The sequence below is a fragment of the Martes martes genome (genome assembly GCF_963455335.1).
Source record: "Martes martes genome assembly, chromosome: 6".
Taxonomy (NCBI): Eukaryota; Metazoa; Chordata; class Mammalia; order Carnivora; family Mustelidae; genus Martes; species Martes martes.
The window spans coordinates 73268073-73278647 of NC_137893.1; positions in this window are offsets into that span (position 1 = coordinate 73268073).

Below are 10575 nucleotides of genomic sequence, written 5' to 3' on the forward strand. Positions count from 1 at the left end.
GTCAGTTAGCCTCCATTTCCTTGCTCTAGCTGAAGTTTGAATGATTCTTTCAAGAAGGAGGTGGATAGGAGAGGGGAGCTGGTGACTAATTGGGCAAACCTGAATCCTCTCCCCACCTGTGAAAAAATCCCACCTCTTATGCCGGGATTCCCTGGCCTCACATTTCCCAATAAAGCTCAGGGTTAAACTTGAGCAGGCAGTGGCCTGAGGATATAAGTAAACTGTCACTTTTCAAGATTCCAAACTAACTGTTAAAGGGATGTTATCATGGGCCTGTGAGAAAATGCCCAGACACTCAAATTAGCTTGTTCCCAGGACCTGAGCCTAAGGTGAAAAGAGCAGCCTTGAGGGACTGGCAAGCTGTCTACAGGACCTGGCCTCATGAGCTCCTTTAAGCTCCTTATCAGATACTCAGCTCCCATTCAGCTTGCGATCAAGTGAAACTTTCAGGGGCTGATATTTTCCCCCCCATGCCAATAGCCATTATTTCCCTAGTTACTGGGTAGTTCCTAAAACTTTAATGTGGACGGATGCTTTCTTTTCTTATTGATTCTATCATTTTGGTCCCAGTCTATCATTCTAGACTGTTTGGCTGTTTTCCATTTTTAAATGTTCTCATCCAAAGTATCAGCTGTTTCTCCTAGTACTGTCTTGTATTTTTTTTTTTTTTAAAGATTTTTTTGTTCATTTGAGACAGAGACAGAAAGAGAGCTTGCGTAAGTTGGGGGGGGGGTTGTGGAACAGAAGGACAAGCAGACTAGCTGCCTACTGTGCAGAGCCCTATGGGGCTGGATGGTAGGACCTGGAGACCATGACCTGAGCCCAAGGCAGACACTTAACCATCTGAGCCATTGAGGCGCCCCATTACTCTTATTTTTTTCAAATTTAGGTAAGTGCGCTTTCCTTAGCTTCATCTAAGCTACTGAGATGAAGTAACAGTGAAGAATAAAGGACAAAGACTTTGGTGCCCCTTTATAGAACTTGTGGGTGACATAGAAAATTTGATCACTGTTCCTTACGCAGTTGCTCAGCCAGATACAGAGACATCTCATTGTAGCTTCTTTTGTAAATCTTAATCATAAAAATATTCAGAGAAACTCTATCAAATCCCTTGTTAAATTCAAGATGTGGTCTATGAAATGTCCCTAATTTATTACTTTAAAAACTCTTAAAAAAAAAACAACAAACACCTCCCAAACCAACCAACCAAACAAATGAATAAACATGATAGGAAAAGTGCAATTTTGAAGGCAGAGCCTGATCTCTGAGACCTGTGGACATTCCAGGCGGCCTGTAGAGTCTCCTTTGACTAAAGTCTGGCCTTGCAACTGTATCAACAGCTTAATACTAGCTTTAGAATTTTGTCAGATATAAACATACAAATTTAGAGCAGTCTTCAGAATCTACCTTCGTTTACCAGGGTAGGCCCTGTTATTCAGGAGAAAAAAAAAAAAAAGTTTTGAAATTAAGGGAATTAAAAAAAAAGAGCAGTTTTGAGATAGTGATAAAAGGTAATTCATTGCTTTAAAAATGTACAATAAATATGGGAAAATTGCTTGATTTTCTGATCCTTGTATACCTGATTTTACAATTTGGGATCTGACCTGAAAGCAAGTACTTCCTTCTTTTTTATTTAGGAGGAACTGTGAAGATAGGAGATTTTTACTGGTTATCTGAGCTTCTATTGGGCAGGAAACTTCTATATTTATCATTGGATCTATACTATATGCATTACGTTAAGTTTCTGTTTGTAGACATTAAATAAGTTAAAGGAGATAATTTAGCCCTATTTTTGCTGAATATGCTAAGCACAAGTTGCTTCCTGTCAGCAACTAAACACATTAATAAAACATCTAATTTTTAATAGCAGAGCTGAACATGTGCCAATAGGTAGAAGATGGAGTTATAAACTGTAACAAAACATAACTGGTTTCATTTAATAGGACTGCATATAGGGGTGTGCCACTGCATGTGTTTGAAAACAGAAAAGCAAATATAAAAAAAAAGAAAAAAAGAAAAAAAAATTATGCTTAATATGAAATAATACTTCATAGACCTTAATCTTTCCTAGGAAAATTTTTTTTCTACCAGGTCGTCATAAATTGCCGTAAATGGTTTTCCTTCTTGTCAATGATTTGTATGCATGATTCAAACACTGGTTTACAACTTGATTGAGGAGGAGATAAGGCATCCTCAAATTGATATTAGTAATATTATTATACTTTATATTTTTATACTTTATATTAAATATGTATTTGATGTATTTTATTATGGTACTTTGTATTTTACATTTTTAAAAGGGCAATTACACCCATTTTCATTTTATCTGTAATTTATTTCTAAAGTAACATATACAAAAGTGGAGATTCATTAAGTACAGGTACGTTCTGGGCAAAAAGTTGAGTAGGCAATATTGCCGAAAAGTTGAGAAGGTTAATCTAGGTGTTAAGGAGTGCAGGAATGTAGATTGATTTCAGATAGGCCAGTTATGATGAATTCGCATGACTGAATTCATTTTAATAGAAAAGAAGACAGCGAGATAAAGGAAAAGGTAAAACCAAATTATCTTGTTGGGAATTATGAAGGGATACAGGCATTTGAGAGAGAACTGGAAGATGTGTTGGGAGAAACAGGTTAGAATGGCAATTGTTTAAATCGGTATTTGTTCACCGTGCTTAATATGGTTTTTTTAGTTACACTTTGAGTTTATTACCAGTTTACATGATTGTACGCCTGACAAGCTGGGAAATTCCTTTTTCTCCTTTGTGGGTTAGCATGCTCTCGTTTAATTTCTTTCTTCATAAAGCCGACCCACGTCAATCACGCCTTGACTGTGGGCGGCTCTGGGCGCCCCTCCCCTTGCACCTGCCAGAAGGGCGCGCTGCTCTGCGGTGTGCGACGTGTTCCGCCTGGGCAGCTCCCTCTCTCCCATTCTGTTCTCTGCGTGGTGGGTTGAACGCTGTCCTCACAGCTTTTTGGAAACAAGCTCTGAAAGAGGACCAGATTGGCAAATCCCGGGAACACAGGGTTTTTAGATCGATTGATTTCGTTGTGGCATTTGGTATAATCACTCATTTGAATTCCCAAGGCCTGCATTTACGTGTTATCACTTTCTCTCTTCTTTATTTATGTCCCAGTCTGTCTCTGTTTCCTTCCTCACTTCCTTGTCCTCCGCTCTCGGGTTAAATGTTGTCAGTTGTGTTCAGTCTCCTCTCCTTAACGGCATTCTCCCCAGGCCCTCTCACTCGTTTCCTCAGATTTATTTATTAGATGATTATTCTTCAGTTGGTATCCCCACAATGCATACATTTTAATCAAGACCTATATTTCAGACTCCCTTGAGTTCATCTCTGCTGATAAATATAAATATAAATCTCACACATCTTAAAAAGAACAAAGCAACAAGCAGTGGAGTCTCTGGGTTGTGACCCCGTCCTCCTCAGACCCACCAAACATGGGATTCGCTTCACTCACCTGCTTCCTCCTACCGGTCACCACGTTTTGTGGCTACTGCCTCCAGATGACGTCTATCCCCTCCTCTCCTTCGCCTCTTTCTCTGAATTAATTCATGCTCTATTTATTTTGAAATTGAATAATATAATTTTATACCCAATATACTTAAAAGTGCTGCTCATCTGAATCTTTTCTTTATTCTTTAAAAAATTGCATCCTTTCATTACCACTTATCACTGTCTTCAGGATAAAGTGCCAAGTTCTTGTGCATAGCATAGGAGGCCATTTGACATCTGTGCCCAATCCACACACCTCCCAAATCTCTTGCCAGAGAACACAAAATCTACTTAGAGTTCCCCAAACAGCGTATGCTCTTTCCACACCAGACTCTTCTCATGGCCGGTGATGCCATGAATCTTCTCCTACTTTGTTTCACTGGCAAAGAACTACTCATATTTGAGGAATTGGGTTATATAGTCTGTAATAATATTCATTTTATATAAGAGGTTACCAAGATTCAAAGAACTTAAATTATTTTTCTAAGGTCGTTGTACAGTTAGTGTATGGTGGAAGGATTTATTTTTATTTTGGGGGGATCTGGTGGTACTGTGCCTTTATTCTACATGTTCAGAATTTTCTGAAATAAAGTTTTGCTTTTTAATGGCTCCCCCATCCAACCTCTGACTGTTGGACACATACTGGAATCATGGGGCAGACACGGAAGCAGGAAAATACTGACCATCATCTAGGAGGGAGAGGATGGTGAGGCAGGAAGGAACAACAAATGTCCCCATCTCCTTCTGGCAGGCGCTAGGACTGGGCTGTATTTCCCAGGTTTGGAAGATGGGAAGAATCCCTACTAGATTCCATCAGGTGTCTAAGCCCAGAAAGCCAAGCTAGGGCACATGGGTCAGTTCAGTGTTCAAATCCTGGCTCTGTACATGAAGCTGAGTGTAGTCTTGGGCTAGCTTCTCCAGCCACAATTTTGGGCCTCAGCTGTCTCCTCTGGAATATGGGAGCACTTGGTGGGTTTCAGGGAGGGGAGAATACAGAGCTCACTGCATATAGCACAGCAAATGAGCCACACGTTTCTTAATATCACATCATCATCGGGACCACCTTGGAGGGGGGGACACCTGCAAGGGGGTGCTGCCTTGTTACCCCATTTTATAGAATGACATCCCTTCTTGTTTGGTCACTGTGAGGAACCAGGGAGGTGGCCCCCAGCAGACAGGCCCACGGAGGAACAGTGAGGAAGAGGCTTCAGGCACCAAGTCTCAGGGATCCCACTCACCCTCCAGCAAGCTCATTGTGGCTTTAGTCCTTTGGTGGTCTTGCTCTGAGAGGCTGGCAGATGAGCTCCTTTTGTGGTCCCAGATGCCACAGGGCCCCTTCCTCTGCCAAGAGGCTGGAGTGGCCAGCTGGCTATGGGACCCTCCCGACCAACCCATTGGGGCCCCAGCAGAGAGCCAGTGCTGACCCACCTCCCCACCCATCTGTGGTGGAAGGACTTATGAGTCTTCCGTGGTGCCTGGGTGGCTCAGTTGGTTGACCATCTGCTTTTGGCTCAGGTCATGATCCCAGATCCCTGGGATGGAGCCCCATGTTGGGCTCAGCGGGGAGCCTGTTTCTCCCTCGCCTTCTGCCCCCCGCCCCCTGCTTGTTCTCTCCCTCAAATAAATAGAAAGTCTTCCTATCTCCAAAGCCTGGGCTTTTTTCACTACCTTTCATTCAATAAGGCAACCCCAGTGGTGCCTGGGTGGCTCAGTCGGTTAATTAAGTGTCTGCCTTCTGCTCTGGTCATGATCCCAGGGTCCTGGGATCAAGTCCCACATTGCGTTCCTTGCTCAGCAGGGAGCCTGCTTCTCCCCTGCCTGTCATTCCCCCTGCTTGTGCTTGCTCTCTTGCTCTTGCTCTCTCTGTGTCAAATAAATAAATAAAATTTTTTTAAAAAGTAAGGCAACCCCAGATACATTTCCTAGTGTTTTCAGTGTTTCCATTTATTCAACTTGTTACAAACTGTAGCCTTGGTAAATTTGACCTACCTCCAACCTTTGCAAAACTGTATCTGATAAAAGACAGACTAGAATTTAGAAAAACCTTTAACAACTGGCATCTGGGTTAATCAGAAAAAGAAAGAAAAAAATACATAATGAAATGTTTGTTATTTTCTTTTTAAGATTTTATTTATTTGACAGACAGAGATCACAAGTAGTCAGAGAGGCAGGCAGAGAGAGAGAGGAAGAAGCAGGCTCCCTGCAGAGCAGAGAGCCTGATGCGGGGCTCAATCCCAGGACCCTGAGATCATGACCTGAGCCAAAGGCAGAGGCTCAACCAACTGAGCCACCCAGGCACCCCAGCCCGTTAATTTTCAAAAGATAAATTTTTAAAAGGAAAAGTTCCCCATTTTGCTGGTATACTGTAGGTCATATGTAAGAAATACAATGAATATGTGTCATCTGGAGCAGACTGTTAGCAGATGATATTGTATCTCGGACCATGTCTCATCATTTTCCTCTGCCAAATACTACTGCTTATGGAAAGAGAAATAAGTACACTTTTTAAAACTGCTTATATGAGATTGAATATTCTTACATACTTACTTGACTAAATGAGGAATATTTATTGTCCCACTAGTTATTACCAGGTTTGTTTCATTTGTTAAAAATCACTATGTATAAGCTGGGAACAAGAAATAATAGAGTATGTAAGTTTGGAATAATTTAGCTGATTATTATTATTATTTACTATAAATTAGGCATAAAGACTTTTTAGGAGGCATTACAATTGACTCACAAATGACATAAGTTTCTAATGCTTTTTTTTTTTTTTTAAGATTTATTTATTTATTTGAGAGAGAGAGCAAGCGAGCACAAGCAGAGGGAAGAGGCAGAGGGAAACGGAGAAGCAGGCTCCCTGCTCAGCAGGGACATGGGGACTTGATCCCAGGACTCCGGGATCATGACCTGAGGCAAAGGCAGACGCTTAACCGATTGAGCCACCCAGGTGCCCCGTTACTGCTTTTGTTTCTTTGGCATTGGGCATGCAACACTTACTATGTGACCTACAAACATTTTATCAGAACATTACAGAAAATAAGCAAAGTGACTCTTAGGCAAGTACCTATCTAAAAATCCTTAAATTTATTAGGAGAAGTTCAAGCATTCCATGTAATTATTTTACACAGGAAGAGGGCCTGATCGGTTGCTGTAAAGTCTCCGTAAACAATTGAATGGGATCACCACATCAAGTTGGATTTATATTAGAAGCACATGAAACATAGTCTTTTTCCTTGTCATTGGAATGAATAGCAATTAAACATAATCATTACAATAATATTCTTTTACAATAGAAGTGTTTCATTTTTCTACTATATTACATGGGAGGTTTTCCAATGCAAAAAGATGGTAGTTTTCTTGTTTGCCAGTATCAATAATAATTAGGGCTAAAAGTGAACCATTTTCATGTTAAATGTACTGGCTTGGTAACTGAGTACTTATCATCTTAGTTTCAAATAGAAAAAAAGGAATTAAAATATTGTGAAAATTAGCACAAGATTTCAACTTGTGAAAAGATGTTATGGACAGAAAGTATTACATTCTTTGGGATTTCAAATAGAAATCAGTAGGTCCTTGGTTTGTGTTTGGTTAATAATGGAAAGCACCTCTTAACTTTAAGAAAAAATGAAATCTATATTTTATTACTAGAACGAAGAAAAATTAGCATCTGTCTCATTCTACCCCATCCAAAGCTTGGGGTCCAGATGTCATTTTGTTATTTATTTTGCAATGTTTATTGTGATAGTCCAAGACCTTTATGTTTTCAAGAGACACAGACAGTTTCTTGAAGCAAAAACAACTTTTTTCCTTTGGGTTTGGGTGAAGCTACATAAGACTAGGAAGAATGTGTGTGTCTGGGTTTCTCTAGTGTGTTCTCTGTGATTCCTTTTAATTCCTTTCATTATGAGGACCCTTTTTCCTTTTCTTTTTCCTTTACTCTGACAGGGTTTTACATGACTTACCCTGTGAGAGAGAGTTGAGTTCCTGGAGCTATTACCCTACACAGGAATGAAGGAAACACAAGGTGGACTGGGTGGCTGGGCCTCTCATATGTTTGCTTACAAACCAGCCTCCTGTTAAAGGTGAAAGGAGATTTTCCCAAGGCTCCCAGGATACTGAGAAGTTAGTTGAGTTTTGATAGAATCACTGGTGTATCTTAAACCAGGCTGAGTACTGGCTGTTGGGCAAGGGGAGGGCAGGATATTAGGTGTTTGTCAAGGTCTTGGAGGCCGCCCTCCCCACTGAAAGATTCTGTTATCCTTTTCCTTTATGTGTTGCAAAATAAAACAATATTAAACTGTAACACCAGTATGAGAAAGTTCAACAAAGTTCTCATTTTTCCCATTGTGACTAATTCAATAACACTTTGGTAATATTGAATAGCATTTTTTTTTTCAAAAATTGTTTTGTAATAGAAAAACAGCAACCGCCCCCCCCCCCCAACCAAACACACACACCAAATTGTTTCCTTACCTCTGCTTTGTGGAGTCCCTTAGAGCGAGCTTAGTCTTCCTGTTGGGAAATCCAGCACTGAGTCTGTGGTAGTCCAGGCTGGGGACCTTGCAAAACAGAAGCTGGGAAAGTGGTATCCAGTGAAGGCTGGGCAAGCACTGGGGACAGTTTTGGATTACGGCTGATGTGGCATCTTTAGAACCATATGTGTAGCACTTTCCTGTGAGATTAAAGCCTCTCTTGCAAATTGAAACCTTTAAGTAGGGATTCCTGGGTGGCTCAGTTGGTTAAGCATCTGTCTTTGGCTCAGGCCCTGATTCCAGGGTCCTGGGATCCAGCCCTGCTGTGGGAATCCCTGCTCAGTGAGGGATCTGCTTCTCCTTCTCCCTCTGCTCTATCCCTCTCCTCATGCTCTCTCTCTCACATAAATAAATAAAATCTTTAAAAAAAAATAGAGGATTTCACTTTTAATTATTTTCTTCTCCTTTAGTATTATTTTTCTTTCTACATTTTAAGAAGTGATTTGGGAATGAATTTGTTTCCTGAAGCATTCTTCTCAATTCACTTTTAACTTTGTGATTGAGTTTTGTATAGTTTTGCTGGCTAGTTCCATGGTTCAGTCATGATTGCCTTTACAGATAAAGATGTTTTTCTTCAAACTGATAGTTAAATCACTTTATTTCTGCAAAGTTAGACTTCTGCAATTTCACATTTTCTCATTATTTTTGACCTCAAAACTAATAAAGTTCCATAATTACAAATGCAATACTATTGTTTTCTCATAATTTGTACAGACTGGAAAACATTAATATTTACTATGGATGCAAGGGTTGGCAAAGTGATTATTACAAAACAACACAAGGCCTTTAACCTCTACCTAGAAAACTGATACAGGATTTTAGGAAAGTGCTTGTGGAGTGTATATATATGAAAATACTAAGTCTAATTGGGTAGCTCTGTTGCTATTTAGCTATACAAGAAGGATGGCAGAATCTATACTTTGATTATTTATTTATTTAGATGATAGCTCACTAATGGATGGTGCTATGGTCTAAATGTGTCCCCTCAAAATTTGTATGTTGAAATCCTAATGCCCATTGAGGAATATTAGGAAGTAAGGTCTTTGGGAGGTGTGTAGATCACGAGGTTGGAGCCCTCATGAATGGGACCAGTGCCTTTATAAAAGAGGCTCCAGAAAGATCCCCAGCTCCTTGCACCATGCAAGGACACAGAGAGGTCCCGTCTGTGAGCCAGAAAGTGAGCCCTCATTGGATACCAGCTCTGCCAGCACCTTGATCTTGGACTTCCAGGGACATAAGTGCTGTCTACAAACTAGCCAGTCTCTGGTATTTTGTTGTAGGAGCCTAAACAGACTAAGATAGGGAGGAAATACTTCTCCTGACTGGTTTTATATTCATTTCCCAAAGTGATTTAGTCCCCAAAACATTAAACTGAAACAAATAATGCTCTTCTATAGTAATTTCTCTTTAAGTTTATTCATTTTTCATTATTCTTTGTCAATTTGGTCTTTACTTTTGATCTAATTGACTGGTTGCTTTGGAGAGTGGAAGAGTAGAGGCAAGGAAGTTCATACTGGGCCAGAATTGCAAATTGCTATGGATTGCAAGGCTACCTATGACCAAACAATCTATTTTCATGATTGCAGAAAGGACAATTTTCGTAATAAATTTGGAAATCTGGAGACCTAGAACAGCACTTTCTAATGATCTCTCTTTTCTATAAATAATACTGTTCTAAATTTGATTGGATCATATGGATATACAAATTAAGCTCTATTCTCTTGGCCCTTTCCCAAGTTGCATATTAAGCTATGCTTTAAATATTCCACAATCAACAAGTGGAATCTTGGTTTACTCCAATACTTCATTTCTCCCTCTCCCATTCTAAAAACTCCAACATTTAAAGGGGTGCTAGGATGGCAACCAAGAAAACTAGAATTCATGTGCATGAAAATGACTCCCTTTCCTAAGTGGATTCTGCTTGTCTATGTCTTTTTGGAATCATAAATTATTATCACTGCTGGTTTGGATAAAACTAAAATCTATTTTCCTGTAGTATTTGGTGTGAATGATAACCATTTTTTTGTACTATGGGAGAAAGATCAGTAGGAGCAAACTTAGTGAACTGCTTCTAAAAAGTTACCATACAAGGAAACGTCCTTGGATGTCAAATACCAAGTGCTTTTATTTGTTTGTTTGTTTTCTTAGTTTCCTTTTGTTTCATTTTTAAAAATTATTTTTATTAACATATAATGTATTATTTGTCACAGGTGTATAGGTCTGTGAATCATTAGACTTACTCACGTACTCACCATAGCACATACCCTCCCCAATGTCCATATATTTCGGTTTTTTTTCAAAACTACTGCTTTAAGAAGTGTAAATAATATTGTTTCCTTAGTTTGATATTAAGAGTAGAGGAATTTACTAAATTATTTCCCTTCCAACTTATTCTTAGATTAATTTTTAAATCATTAGGTATTATTTTTTCTTCTCAAACTAGTCAGCCAAAAAACATAAATAAGCAAAGTACAGGGCCAAAGTAGGGAGAGAGGCCAAAGGCTAGGTTGACATTGCCACCGGGGAAAACC